The sequence below is a fragment of the Spinacia oleracea genome, chromosome 1 (assembly GCF_020520425.1).
Source record: "Spinacia oleracea cultivar Varoflay chromosome 1, BTI_SOV_V1, whole genome shotgun sequence".
NCBI classification, from domain to species: domain Eukaryota; kingdom Viridiplantae; phylum Streptophyta; class Magnoliopsida; order Caryophyllales; family Amaranthaceae; genus Spinacia; species Spinacia oleracea.
Window position 1 is genome coordinate 88,868,852 of NC_079487.1, and position 16,217 is coordinate 88,885,068.

The 16,217-nt window shown below is 35.3% G+C and overlaps 1 long non-coding RNA gene across 2 annotated transcripts; it reads left to right on the forward strand.

The window, feature by feature from the left end:
• Positions 1-4,890: 4,890 nt before the first annotated feature.
• Positions 4,891-9,588, forward strand: LOC130466010 (uncharacterized). 2 transcript variants are annotated; one of them, XR_008926021.1, is made up of 7 exons: positions 4,891-5,063; positions 5,192-5,317; positions 5,601-5,699; positions 6,884-7,007; positions 7,453-7,512; positions 7,891-7,975; positions 9,370-9,588. It is a non-coding gene; the product is annotated as an uncharacterized lncRNA (long non-coding RNA). The 2 variants fall into 2 exon arrangements; XR_008926022.1 differs by having other exon boundaries at positions 7,891-7,946.
• Positions 9,589-16,217: the final 6,629 nt, after the last annotated feature.

The window sequence follows — 16,217 nt, forward strand, 5'->3', positions numbered from 1 at the left end:
CACACACGCCGTTATGGTATTCTTCCATTAGTCTTTGGGCTTGGTTTTGGTGAACACAAAGTAACTTGATTTTATTCGGCGTGTATTTGTACAGTTCCCCCAGGATTATGCTATATTGTGAAGCGAGGAGGCGTAGGGCCTTTTGTGCTCGCGGGGAGGTGTTTGGGGGGAATTTCCCGCTTGTTTTGTAACGAAGGATGTCCGTATACCATGGTTCTTCTTCGGTGTTTTCGGGTTCGGAGTCTATGGCACAGCAATAAGCCGGCTCTTTTCTTCGTTCGACCCGAAGGGTCATTCCGTCCCATTTATTCGGGATGTTGAGCATTGAAGCTAGCTTCGCTAGTGCATCCGCGAATTGGTTGTCATCTCTTGGTAAGTACGTATACTCGATTTTTTCGAATTGCTCGACTATTTGGTCTAAGTGAGCTTGGTATTTTGAGAGACTAGTGCTTCGGACCTTCCATCTTTTGGATATATGGTTTATTATTAGGGAAGAATCCACGAAGACTTGTAGATGCTTGACTCCGAGGCTAACTGCGGCCTCTAGCCCGACTATGAAGGCTTCATATTCGGCGGCGTTGTTCGTGGCCTCGAAGTCAAGTTTGACGGAAATTGGTATATGGGCCCCTTCGGGACTGACTAGGAGAACTCCGACACCGCATCCCTTCTGATTGGACGCGCCATCGAAGTATAGTGTCCAATAGTCGTCTCGTATCATCAGAAGTTCCTCGTCAGGGAGGAGGTAAGCTTCCGTGGTTTCCTCATTCGCAGCATGCTCGGCCAGGAACTCGGCTACCGCCCTTCCTTTGATTGTTTTTTCTGGCATGAATTTTAGGTCAAACTCTGAGAGCATGACTAGCCACCTGGACAGGCGACCATTTAGGGCGGGCTTTTCGAACATGTATTTTAAGGGGTCTAGTTGTGACACTATATGAACGGTGTGGGCCAATAGGTAATGTCTAAGTTTTTTGGATGCCCAGACGAGGGCGAGGCAGGTTTTCTCAAGCTCTGTATATCTCGTCTCGTACTGTATGAACTTCTTGCTCAAGTAGTAAATGGCTCGCTCGGACCCATGTACACACTGTGAGAGCATAGCTCCCACTGCAGTATCCGTGACGGTTAGGTATAGGCGCAAAGGGATTCCAGGCAAAGGCGGGGAAAGGACGGGTGGTTTGCTTAGATATTCTTTGATTTTATCGAAGGAAATTTGGCATTGTTCATCCCATTCGACTTTCTCTTCTTTTCTTAATTTTTTGAATATTGGCTCGCAAGTCATAGTAAGCTTGGAAATGAACCTACTAATGTATTGCAGCTTTCCTAAGAAGCCCCTTATCTGTTTTTCAGTTTTTGGTGGGGGCATTTCGGTAATGGCTTTAATCTTGGATGGGTCTTCTCGATTCCCCGCGTACTAACAACATATCCTAGTAATTTTCCAGAGGTTACCCCGAACACACATTTTTGTGGATTTAGTCTCATGTTATATTTTAAGATTCTGGTGAAGAACTTTCTAAGTGCCGGGAGGTGACCGTGCCGGTCTTTAGATTTGACGATCATGTCGTCTACATAGACCTCAATTTCTTTGTGTATCATGTCATGGAGTAACGTGGTGGCTGTTCTTTGATAGGTGGCCCCCGCGTTTTTCAAACCAAAAGGCATTACAGTGTAGCAATATGTACCCCAAGGGGTAATGAAGGTTGTTTTTTCCATGTCTTCTTCTGCCATAAGTATTTGGTTATATCCTGCGTACCCATCCATAAAGGAGATAAGCGCGTGTTATGCGGTGTTGTCTACCAATATGTCAATGTGAGGTAGGGGGAAGTCATCTTTGGGACTGGCTTTGTTGAGGTCTCGAAAGTCTACGCACATTCGCACTCGTCCATCTTTTTTAGCTACGGGGACAATATTGGCCACCCATTCTGGGTAGTTGGAGACTTTTATGAAGCCGGCGTCTAATTGTTTAGTGACTTCTTCTTTTATTTTCAAGGCTATCTCTGGTTTGAGGCGCCGTAGCTTTTGTTTTACTGGCGTCATTTTGGGATCTAGCGGGATTTTATGCTCAGCAATTTCTCGATCTATTCCTGGCATGTCTTTGTAGGACCAAGCAAAGACACCCTCGAATTCCCGCAAAGTGGAGATTAGATCGGTTTTTTCAGTGGGAGTTAAGGTGAGGCCAATTTTAATGATTTTAGGATTTTCCTCTGTTCCGATATTTACTGATTATGTGTCCTCAATTATAGGAGTTTTGAATTCTTGTTCATTTACAGCTTTTATTAATTCGGTATATTCCTCTTCTGGCTCTTTTTCGTGCTCATTAGTGGCGAGACATTCTGCATTATTACTCGGATTTTTAAGCGGCATATACTCGAAAGTTTTGTTTATCTTATTAAAGTCATGAAGCATTACATCAAAAAGATCTCCCGGAGTAGATATTTCTGGGTCTAAACTATTTTTGGGAGGGGTTACCATTTTGCTAGGTTCGGACTCGGAGTCAGACTCGGATTCAGACTCTAATTCTTCATACATTGGACCCTCTCCCGCAGATATCTTGAACTTCATCCCACGGGCATTAGTCCATTTGAAGGTCTTGCGCCACCCTCGTTGGATTTGGTCATCTTTTGAGGATGACGGAGCGATCAATTTAGTAGGATCGAACAATTCGTCTTGAAGGGCTAATGCCATAATTTCTGTTTCGTTCCTTGCTTTTTTCCTTTCTAACCCAAACACTAGCCCGAAAGCATGTGAGTTGGGGGGCGTTTTTGGCATAGCGGGGTTCTTTGAGGCGAGTGGCCTTTGAGAACGTAGAGGGTCGTATCCCAGAGCATGCATCTCTTGGGTTTGTGCGACCTCTAGGAATAGATGTTTGAGATACGCTTCTTCCATTACGATCCTTGATGGCTATCACGGGTAGGTATTCAGGGGCCCTGCATTTTTGTTGTGGAGTAGGAGACGCATTAGTTTATTTCGTGAGTCGGTTTTTAGACATTTTATGACTACCCTTAAGTCGGACTAGTATATTTGGACTACTATGTGTGCACTTTTGAACTCTTTATATTTTCGAAAATCTTTGCCCGTGTGGCATTCATAATTATTAGCATGCCCGGTTTTTGACGCCGAGCATTGTCGTCGTAGGAGGCCTAACAACGACACAAAGAGTTATTTATATATTTTTTAGTCGCTTTAAGAATCGAGTGCTTTTCATACGCCCTTGCAGCAGTTCTTTACGAATAGTTTTTTTTTGCTACATATTTTTTGCGCGGGCACCGAGGCTGCTGCGCCTGACCAAAAGGCCAGGCAGCAACTTCAGCGCCCAGCGTAGGGCGTGAGAAATTATGGCGCCCAGCCAGGGGCGTTGAAAATGCATCCCTGGTTGGTTCTCGTTTTCTGTTCACGTCTATTTTTTGTTTATGCGACTTTGATTTAGCGTGCTTGCCTAATAACGTCCTTACGCGTTGTGCAGCGTTTGTGGGATTCGTTATAGGCCATCCCGAGCGTCACTTATTTTTGTGGCGATCGTTCGGGCTTGCGGAACACGTATCTTGGTATAACTCTTTGGCCAATTGGTTTATGAATGTTTGGGCAATTTTTTTTAGGTCGTTGGTTTGCTAACATTGTTTGTCACACACAATCACATATTTCGCTACACATAACTAACATTACATCATGAAGCAATAATATTATGTCATGTAGTTTATGATAAGCTTCTATGGGTAGTTTTTGCGCCTGGCTTGGTACCGCTTCTATCGCAGATCCAACACATGCCCCGGTCGAGGTAGTGCCTTCAACAGACGAATTTCGCCCAAGAGGCCAATCACGATGTAAGCCAAGGGGGCATGCACCAATGAGAGGGACCTAATGGGCAAGCGATTGGGTTTGGGACGGGTGTACTACTAGCGAAAGTTCCGAGTGGACAACATTCGAAGCGTATGCACCCCCCGGTTGGCGATGGGTATCCTTAGTCCCAACTCCCGAGATGAAACATCAAGGGAGCCAAGATTCATTATGCGGTTCTGTCCGTTCACATTAATATGCTGATTTTCAGGTCGTCCCAACTTGATGGGGAAATAAACGCGGGGTAGGATCGTTTCACCCTTCGGCTATTTTGATTACCTACGAGCACGAGTATTTCCTTCACTATCCCCAGTGGAGTCGCCACTGTGAGGGGGTCGAAAAAGCACGAGGCTAATGCGTGACCTTGTCCCTCGTGGGTGTGACGTTTCTTTTTTTGTCAAATCAAGTGTAATTGGATTTCCTGTGAGTTTACACCCAATTGACTAGTAATATAGGAATCGCCATTCAGTTTTTAACGACAATGAGAAAAACTGACAAAACCCGGTTATCGTGACATAAAGGGAGTGCAATTTGTTTGACCACGACGGTCGTAGGTTCCCTTGTGATCCCTGGTGTGGGGATCTCTCAACATACACCCGCAAGGTAGAGATTGAGGATTCGGGGGACTGTAAATACCGAGAGGAGTACTCGCTCTTCGATAACTCCAGAGGCAGGATATCCTTACTAGCTCAGCATAAATAATTGAAGGGACATGCGTTAACTATTAAACTAATCTGAGTTTATTTTAACAATATGCAACATACACTAGAGGAAAAATCGTCATGTGCTTCTCTTCAAGTGCGGGGCATTTAATAAATTGGCAGCACTTGAGAGCAAAAAAAAAACATATTTCACAAGTGCGGGCACATTTTAGAAATTTGGCAGCACTTGGGTTCAAGTGCGAGCTCATTTATAAAAAAACCCGCAAAAAATAATTCCTAATTATAGTATTGTACTGTGCACAAAATAATTCCTAATTATAATTCCTAATTATAATTCCTTTATCCCTTTATCCCTTTTCTCCTTTCCTTTATTTCTTTTGTTCTGGATCGTTTTCCCTAATTCATTTTCCAACCTAAGCTTCTCTCATCTCTCCTCATCCTCCTCTCATCAAATCAAACTCCATAATAATCCACCAAATTCCGATCTTCCCACCACCATTCATGTGTTGTTTGTCTCAGTCTCAACCAGGTGGCTGGTGGCAGTGTTGCGTCAGAGTTTGATCTTTTTTGTAGGTATTATTCTCCTTATTTTTTCGGTTTTTGTGATTTATTTTTGTGTTTTATGAATAGGGTAGTTGTTATTGTTGATGCTTTTTGTGTTTTATTAAATTTTAAAAGATGGGCGTTGAATGAATTTGTAGAATAACAAGAAGTTGGTGTTTGGGGATGTCTATGGAGCTGTTTTGCTTCCTAAACAGGTGGAGCTTGAAAAATCCCAGAATATGGACCTTCAATTCCAAGTTCCTGATGTTGGCAAAGCGTTTCAGGTATAGCTCGTAAGTTCAAGTAGTTTGGTTTGGTTAGGTTTCAAATGCGTGTGATACATTGGACTTCCAGACTACGATTTTATATGCTATGTGGTTTTTGGTGGAAAGACTGAAAGAGTTGCATTTTCGATTAATTTGTGTGAATTTATTGTTTCTTTTACTGTTAAATTGATGGCGGTTTTGTTTCGACTGATTAGCATTAGATAGCGAATTCATTGTCTAATTGGTTAAAAGATGTGTGTCTACTTGAACTTGACTGAAATGTTGCTCTAATGTGGCTTAGAATTTTATTGGAACCAGAGAAGTAGGGGAGTTTCTTAGTGGTGCTCTGGTTGGTTGGGGCAATGGCGAAGGCGGTTTTAGCACCTCTTGGAACTATCAGGTCTGCTTTCCTTGTGAACCATCTTCTTTGTTTTAGTCATCTTGGCTACTTCTCGTATATTGCATCTATATCAGCTTTGTTGGTTTTGAATAAAATGTAAGTGTATCGTTGAAAGTTCGGTGAATTATGTTGGGAATTGTTCCGTTCATCTGAGAAAAGGATTGCCCCTCCTGATTCAACGTGGCCTGGTGTACCTTCACTTTTATTTCAAGAATTGATGTGATGCGAATTAGCTCGTCCTACATGCTGAAACATAACCTTCCTATATGGTTTATTATTTTATTATTTTGATACCACTCCATTTGTTTCTTAGATTTTGTGTTTGAAACTCTTGAAGAACTTGTGTGCATGTAGTCATTCTGCTGGAAGTAACACCAATGCAAACCTGTGTTGGATTCCAAGGTTTTAAAATAAGGTTCTGCTCTTCGTTATCACACTCTTCAGTTATCACCCTTTTCAGAAACGCAAGGACTTGGTTGGAAAAGTTATGTTAACATTAGAAAATCCTTGTGGTTAGTCTTGATTTTCGGCTTATGAACCAAGGGTTGACCAAGGTCTGTACTAGAAGCCAAACTGAGAGTTGAGTTGTTGAGACTACTCATGTAGTGTAGTTCAACAAAAAGAAAAAACAATGTTGATAGCATGAGCTCCCTTCATTTCCCTTCGTTCCCTTCGTTCCCTTCCTTCCCTTCTATCTTTCATACAGATAATGATGATTGGTCGTTTACTTTGTGGCATTGGAATTGACTTATCATCTGCCTTAGTTCCATTATACATTTCTGAGGTAATATCATATATGTTTTCTGTCTGTCTATTTTGAATCTGTCGAGTCGCGGAGACTGAACATGTCCTGGTTTGCAGATCTCTCCAACTAAAATTTAGGTGCACTTGGTTCCTTCAACCAGATTTTATATGCATTGGTATTTTTGCTGCTTTGGTTGCTAGATTGCCTTTAGCAGGAAACCTTTTGTGGTACTGCCTTGATATCTATATGTTATGTGTTTCTCATACTGATAAGTTTTCCAAGTGTTACTGTTATTTCTATTAATGACGTTATTTAAATAGTTGGCCAGTTACAATGTGATAGTACTATTTTGAAATAGTATTTTTCATCTGTCAACAGTCTTTCTATCATTTAGATGACTTTATTTTTTGTCTCCCTGAATTTTTTTTTTTTGTGTTAGGCTGAGGTTGAAGATGTAACAATGGTGTGTTTTCTAGACACAGTAAAGTTGTTCTTCCAGATTACTTAATAAGAGTTGAAGTGGGGGTTAATTTGTTTGATTTTACTTCAGGTATCATCTTCAGGTATGGTATAATATAACTTCTACTCTTGCGTGATTGTTGCTCTGGTTTGTTTCTCATAGATTAGTTTCCAAGATTTTAAAATAAGGTTCTGGTACGCAAGTGAGTATTTGAACAGAACCTTAAGTTTTCTTTCTCTATTTCAATTCTGCCTGGTGTTTTTGGTGTAGAATGATTAGTGAAGTGTTAAGTCTCCGTACCCCTTTGACCATGCCAATGCGTCGGAGTATCAAACACTGGGGTACTTACTGTGAATGAAAAGTTCAAGTAACATGATTTTTGTTTTGCTTCCTATCTTGGCAATTTGCTTGGTGCTTGAGCTAAGTTATCTGGCTGCGATTGTTATTCTAAATCACAATGCTCGATTTTATTTTTATTGAATGTTGGATTTCAGTTTGTCAAGATTTTGTTTCTTTCCGACGCTTTCTTTTTTTACCTCTTTTCCCAGGATTCTTCAACCATTTAGCGTCTGCTTGCTGCAAATTTTGTTGGATCTGACCAGATTGTGGTATGCATATCTATTACTTGTAAGGCGTATCTTTAGGCTACCTTTGGCACTGCTAAACTTATCAATGGTTGATTAATAATTGTTTAATCCTTCAGAAATTACACATGCCTGTGTTCTCAATTTTCAGCTTGTTAAACTTCTCCTAATTCCCAAACATACCACTTTTATTTTAATTCAATTTTACAATACGACTTTCACATTCTCCCATCCTCTGTCCTATACTTTGTTTATTTCTATATATTTTTGGATTACATTGTTTGATTTTAGTAGATTATAGAGCTTTAAGGTTTAATTTCAATAGATTATATGCTTTTAAGCTTTAGTTGAAATGGAGTTATTGGTTTTGATATTAAATTACTCCTTTCGTAACAAATGCAGGCGCCGATGATGAAGTTATGGAACTCCATGAAAGGGATCAAGGTCAAAAATCTTATGTAGGTGCTATTAAGCTTCTTATTCTCAGGTCCTCTCCCTTACATCTGAACATTTAAAAAAATTAATAAATTTTTTGCATTATTTGTTTCTAGGGTTCTACTTAGATTGCTTTCATTTAAATTTTTGATATTCTGTGAGATCTCAATTAGCTTTTTGTTTTCAGTTTTTGTTGGTAGTCTTTCAAAATTAATACTTTACTTTTTAATTTGATTGATATGATTTACTGTTAGTTTATCTAATCTTGAATATTTGTGTAAAAAAATTGAATTAGCTTTGGATTAAAGATGCAGTTCACTTTCTACATGCTCAATGCATCTAGTTCGGCATACTAATCGATTTCAATTATATGGAATTTGCGTCCTGATTATTCACTTTATAGAAATCAGTCATTTAATTTATTGTTGTACTTTTGTGATCAGTTTGATATATGGAGTACATGTTTAGGCAATTATATTTCTTATGGCTTTGTCAAAGAAGAAATTATCTTCTCAATTGTGAATTTGTTAAATTGGTTCTCCACCTTTTCAGATTTTCAGCTAAAATTAATCATTCTTCTTGCAACCTTTGTTCACTAAAGAATGCTACAGTCTTCAGAGTTTGAGCCCTTGTGTGTATTTCCTTGCATATAGCCCTTTAATAATACTTGATGGAAAATATATAACACCCTATTAAAGGTAGTGCCTTAGTGAGGAAAATTCACTAAAAGAAATCTAATAACTTCTTAGTTATGTTTTTAAGACTCTTTTAAAGATTGGTCATTTGTGCATGCATTATTTGAATTTGACGCAGCTAGTCAAGTGAACGCTAGACTGCGTGAACTTGATGTCTTGATGTGACTCATGAAATATTGTTTTCCTTGTTTTCTTTGTGGTGTTGGATATAGTCATATAGGTATGAGGAAAGACAAATGGTTAAGTTGTAATGTGAACTCGATATACAACATTTTTCTCTTTACAAAGGAAAATTTCCCAGCAACTTTATTGTAAGGACCCATGATCTCAGTAGGAAATTTTTTCTTTCTTTGTTAAGATTAGTGACCATTACCAGAGCTGCTAAGGTATAACTTTTGAAATGAATTTTTGTGTGGATTAACGTTGTCGAAATCTGAATCAGGGGCAGGTGGTATGAACATTGAATCTCTATTTTATGAACCTGTTGTCGAAATATACATGTTTTAGTTGTTGTAATAACTCTCTTAAACGACAAACCCGTGTTTAAAAGCAAGAAAATTTCCCATATTTTATTTAGTTGTTTGACCAACTTTTCTATGTGACACACTTTTTGTTGGAGAATCCTGTGGTTGTTTTACATAGTTTTTTTTTTGTTGTTTTACATAGTAGTTAACTTCTATTTATTGTACGATTCAGTATTTATAATATAACTAAAGTGTATATATATTTTTTGATGGTCCATCTTTTTAAGGTATTCAATAATCCGAGGGAACGGCCTTTCACCTTTGAGGAAATAGATGAAGTTCGAGAAATGTTGGCAAACTTCATTACCAGTGATTGTCTTTGATATTTTCTTGTACTGAATCTTAAATTACGGATGCTAGCTAGGTTTTCATATGATTGTAATGTAATCGACTTTTATATTTACAATTATATACTATTTAATTTAATTATCTATATAATTGGATACTATTTATACGACGTATGGAGGTTAATCAGTGGCGTGGTCCAATTATAATATGTAGCAGGGAAATCGGTTATACAACAAATCTATCAAGTGCGGCTCATTTAAAGGCCAATTGCGGGTCATTTTTATGCTTGTGCTGCCCATTTCTATGTCAAGTGCGGGCTCATTTTTAAATTTGGCAGCACTAAATATGTCAAGTGCGGGCTCATTTTCAATATTGGCAGCACCAAATATGTCAAGTGCGGGCTCATTTTCAAAATTGGCAGCACCAAATATATCAAGTGCGGGCTCATATTCTAAAATTGGCAGCACAAAATATGTCAAGTGCGGGCTCATTTTCCAAATTGGCAGCACTTGAAACATCAAGTGCTGCCAATATTTTGGCAGCACTTGAGAAACATCAAGTGCGGGCAGGCCATGTGCTGCACATGTAAAGGCCCGCACTAAACCCCTTAAAATGAGCATGCACTTGAGGTTTTTTCCTCTAGTGATATAGTACTAGATCGAACACGATTATCTGATTTAGATTATTTTAAGGGACCTAGCATGATAATCCAATTTCCCAACATATTATCTTTATTAGGCGTGATAGAACAATCAGATTTAATTAGTTTAACAGTTTATAAAAGGGCGAGGAAAGCAATTAAATCATGCGGAGGGACACATTACGACGCACCCTTGAGAGGTGCGTCACGGTTCTCAGAAAACTAACCACTTTGACTTTGCTATTTCTCCTTTTATTTAACGAATCTCAAGTTATGGGACGGGATACGTTCTGTTCGATTTATGGATCGATTGCGACAGAACGCGTGATCAGTTTTGCAGCGTGAGGCTTAGGCTTAGGGGTTTAGAGTCAATACTCAGAATAATAATTGTGTGTTGTGTTCTTTTCACGTCGAACTTAGGGCCCTATTTATAGAAAAGAGTTCGTGGAAAGATAGAATTGTAGAACTCTAATCCACGAAGAATTAGGAAAGAACACGTCCCAGGTATTTTCAACGCCCAGAGCCAGGCGTTGAAAATAGGGTCTGGGCCGTTTCTTTGTCAGATTAGGATTCTTAGAATCCGGAGTGTATGAGACTTTAATCAAGTATTTTAGCGCGTATTAATTTTATGATGGAATGCATCTGGCCCGTTACGAACTCTAGGCTCGTTGGGATTTTAATTAATACGTAACTCTTATTTTCGAATCGTATTAGGAATAGGATTCTCTTGCAATTTCTATCTCATTTAGGGATTTATGTTGGAGTGCAACACCTAATTCTGACAGGTTTCTATCTTTTATGACTTGCCACTTTTAACAACTACCCATTACGGCAGTTACTATTTTTAGCAGGTTTCCATAAATGGCAGGTTTCTATAAATAGCAGGTTTCGGGTGAAATGAAAAGGGGAATTGAGATTCGTTATTTTATAGGAGATGCGTTGTCAAGTGGAGATTTATGTTCTCATCATCGAACCTTCCCTTTCGGGAATGGGGACAAAAGTAGGTGTCTACAACTACGCATAATAGAAAAGTGAGGAACATTATGGAACAGAGGGAGTAGTGTATAAGACTTAGGAAAGTGTTAACCCGTACTTGTACATGTATGTAAAAACGCAAATAATCACATGAAAATTTTCGAAATCTATTTTTGTATACGATATTACGCAACGTTAAAAGGTTATTTTGTTACTAATAATCTCGTTTTTTTAACAAAAATTATCATTTTCATTATAAATAGATTAACGGTTTCATTATGGTCCTTCTATTAAGTTTTACTATTTTAGAAACATTGATAAACATTTATGTCGGGAATTTTATTTCATCAGTTTAACCCTAATTCGGTATTATTTATCAGAACAAACAAATAAAATGAAAATAGTAAAATGAATAGTAACATAATATTTTTAAAATCTTGTATTAAAATTATGTAATAATTACAAAATCTTTATATTTATTTTAAAATCTTTTATAAATAATTTTATTTTCAGAAACTATTATAAAATTACAACTTGTTTTTCTATAAATAGCAACCAAAATTTCATTTGTAAACACAACATTTTCAAAAAAACAAGAAAATTTATGAAAAACCCTTTCTAAAAGATTTTTTAAAAAATAGAGTTTTTATATATTAAAAAAAAGGTCCTTATAAAAAAAATTAGCTTAATTATCTTAAATATTTTATTTAATTCGTGAGAATTTTCCTTTCACCAAAAAAAGAAAACAAAAAAAAAAAAGAAATATAAGTAATTAGGAAATATTTATCTTCCTCAGAAAAAAAAAGTCAAAAAAAAGGATTAATATCGTTAATTAAAGTGTTAAAAATAGTTATATTAATCATTTCATCAAAGATCAAAATTAATATTTTCGGGTCAAGGTACATTCTTCTTAATCTAATTTGTTTTTGTTATTATTTTGGACTAACATATTTGTTTCCATGTGACATTACGAAAAGGATTTATCAAGATATTAAGTGTTAATTTGTCCTAAATCTATGATAATCTTTTATTAGCAAGTGATCATATTGGTGAAGTTTTTAGGGCCGGTGAGATCTGAGATTTATATGTTTAATATTACATGCACTTATATTGCTTGGATGATTGAATTTTATTTTAAAATATTTTATCCAAAAAATGAATTACATTGTGCATAAAATTGATTAATAAGATAATAACAATAATAATTAATTTCTTCCAAATAATTTTTCAATTTTAAGCACAATTTATGTAACATCACAAAGATAATAATTTAAATCGAAATTCGCAAAAAGTATCAAGTCGAAATCATTTCCCTATCAAAAGTTATGTACTTTTTAGCTAAAAACAATTAAAAGACAAAAACAATATGTACGATTTAAGAAAACGTCAATTCCATACCATTTAGGTTCATTTTCAGTCAAAGACTTCTAAATATAGAATATAGTACACAAGAAGATATTTCCAATCATGCGGAGTATATGATTTGTAATTTTCGGAGACTTCTAGAGTAAAATGATGAATATTTTCGTATTAACTTTCTTATATACTTTAAAATAAAGATTAATTACTTAAATCACTAAACTAAATTAACTGAAGCTAAGATTTATAAGGAATTGCTGAAACATCAATGAAAGTAAATAATTTTATCTTACTAATGGTATAAAATTTACCTTAATTAAGTTTTTTTTTAGAATAATAATTCTTCTTAACTAAATGTTAATTATTAAACACAATTAAGAAAAAATTAAATATTCCTTATATTAAATCCAAAAATCATAAAATATTAAAATAAAACAGAGGATACAATGTCTAATAACCTTTATAAAAGTCTATCAAACCCTCATAAAGGTTTTCTATAATTTTTTAAGTTAATAAAAAGTAATTCGTATAATAACAATCAATATTTTTCAATAATGTCAAAATAAACATAAAATTGACAATCATGTTATAATCAACTTTTATAACTATTAAAACATCACTAAAACTTCCAGAAACCAATTAAATTTCAAATAAAAGTGTTTCAATATCAATATTTATAATTTGATTCAAATAATCTAAATAAATCTAGAAATTAGCTCAATGCATTTAAAATCCTCTTGAGAATAAATATAATCATCGTTATCTCACCAATAAATAGTTACCAACATTCTTTTAATAAGCAAGGGCCATTCCCACCCACTTGTACTTTCCTAAAATCAATTTAGTTAAAGTTTAAGTGAAATGGTGAATTTTCCTTAAAATGAGTTTTCACTTTTAAAATCTCAAAAAACTTTAAACTAATGAACCTATTAATAGACATTTCCTAATTTAAAAAATAACAGAGATGATTTCAGAAACAAGTGCAGAAATATTAAAAACTTTTAAATCTTGTAAAATTTACCAATAACGTAACAGAGATGATTTCATAAACAAGTAAAGAAAATTTTAAAACTTTTAAATTTTGTAACAATTAGCATGAAAAATTTATAAAACATCTTTACTCAAATCCATAAAAATAAATATGCAATTTAATCAGTTTTGTGCACAACATCAAGTTTATTTTTGCCGAATTTAATCTTGTCAATGTATGGAGTGTGAAACATCTTGCTTGCTTGATCAATTAAGTCATAATGCATTTTAACGCATGATAATGACCTTATTTCAAATTCGAGGCGTTAGGTTGACTTATCAATCATATAAGGTCGTGAGATAATCCAACTCCATCAAAAATCCTAATTCACTATTAAATTCATGTGGATTAAATCATAATCAGATATGATTGAATAGTCAATTATCCCTTTTATTTGGCGACGAGACCTAGACGGATGTCTTATTTTGTTTGGTCAATTCCATTAGCCCAAACAAAAAACCAAAAAGAATCCCTCAATTACTCTCATGATTGGATTTTTCTCAAAATACAATTACCAAAGATACTCCCTAACGATTTACTACAAAAAACCATTTTGATCCATTCAAGCCTCCAATCAGGGCGCACATTTTCGTTGAAACCGTCTTATTCATAAGACCTTTATGGTAATCACTAATCGGTGTGTTTTCCTCGACCCTAAGTGGATCATTTTGATTCTTAAAGTGAATTGATTAAGGATCACGAAACCTTATTTTGAGCAAAATAAAACCCAATATCATCATCCCTCATACCCAAGTGGAATTGACGACTTAAAATGAGACATTCGTCCAAACTTCGATGGTTTTGATCCGAGAGTGGATTCGAATCCCATGATGATCGGTACATAGTGCAACTTCAATGCTCAAACCTATCATGCGTTAATAATCTTGTCTTGGCTTAATGAAACCCTTTTTTTTTAGTATGCTTGCATGTGTATGACAACGTGAAATCTATGTGTTTTTTATCTAACTTCTCAAATAGCCATAAATCAAATCAACTAGAAATTAAGTCAGAGTAAGAGCCTATCCTTAGAATAGAAGAGAAAACGAGTTCCAGACGTTCGATTCTCTTAACCTAGACCCCGAACCCGAATTTTTTGATTTCAAAAGACCAGTTTTCAATGAACAAAAATCCTTTATTTTATGGAGTTATTAATCATTTTCGAAATTGTTTTCTTTGAACTTTTTTCCTAAATGGTTTTACAAAATCGTTCCCTGTTCGAATAAAAATAGTGTGGCGACTCTAAACCTTTAATAAACAGTTTTAATAGACTCTCATGTAGGATTCTCAAGGTACGTCACAGTCGGTCGAGAATCAGGTCCTACAGGTACCTGAACCGATATGGTTATAGGTTCGGGTAACCTATCCGATATGGTTATCAGTTTGTGTACCCGATCCGAAATTCGGGTATTGATATGGTTACAAATATCGATTTACAAATAATGGGTACCCGATAACGATCCGATAAGCCGTTCTTTTAAATTTTTATCAATTTAAATATTTTTTCAAAGAGCTCAAAATTCTAAATGTGAATAATCAAAGTATAACTATAGTAAATTGTAATTTCATTAGTAATGTAGTCAAAATCATGTGCTAATGGTGGTATTTACTGTTGAATGATATTACGATAATCTAGTTATAAAGTCCATTTTTTTCCCAATTGGATATCATAACGGGTACCCGGTATCCGATCTGAAAGTTTGGATACCCGAAATACGGGTACCTGAACTTAAGGTTCGGTTCATGGATATCAATTTTGGCATTATTGGTTTTCGGTTACCCGATCGATCTGATAATGCTATTGGTTTGGGTACCCGACCCATGCTCACCCCATTGGAGAGCAGAGGAACTATATTCCAATCTCAGATATGTTTTGACAAAAAACATATCAGACAAAAAATGGTACTCATAAATTCAAAAATGGTACTTAAAAATTTAAAAATGGTAGTCAAAAGCTCAAAAATTATACTCAAAAGCTCAAAAATACTCAGAAGTTCTAAAATGGTGTTCTCAAATATGGTACTCAAAAGTTTTTAAAATAATGGCAAAATTACCGCCTAGCCCTCGGATATGTGCTTGTAAAACATCTTTGAGATGGGCCTCTCCTCCCTCTTAGAGATCATGGGTAATGTACTTTGGGGTCGTTCTGTTCACCTTAAAGAAAAAATAAGTTTTAGATCCAATAAGTTCAGATAAGTTCAGATAAGTTCAGATAAGTTCCAATAAGTTCCCATAAGTTCAGATAAGTTCAAATAAGTTTCAATAAGTTCCAATAATTTAATATTAGTATTTATTATCATTATTATTATTATAATTTTTATTAATTTTTATTATTTATTATTTATTACTATTTATTTATTATTATTTATTATTTATTATTTATTTCCTCCTTTCTTTTTTATATGACACAATTATTTAGGTACGTTTGCCAATGCATGCTTTCAAACATTAATATCTCCAATTATGGATAAGAAATAATTGCAAAAAGTTGATATTTAAAAAATATTAATTGAGACGAATCTAATAAGACCCCACACGACTATATTTTTTCTTAAGTATAAATCACAAAAGAAAGTCAAATGAGCTTGTGTGAATAGTGTCCAAAATCCAATTGTATCATGTAAATAAGAACAAAGGAATTATTATTTATTACTACGTAGTTATTATTTATTATTTAGTATTTATTATTTATATTATTGTTATTATTATTGTGATTATTGTTATTATTATTAATAATAAGTTCCGATAAGTTTCAATAAATTCAGATCAGATAAGTGCAAATAAGT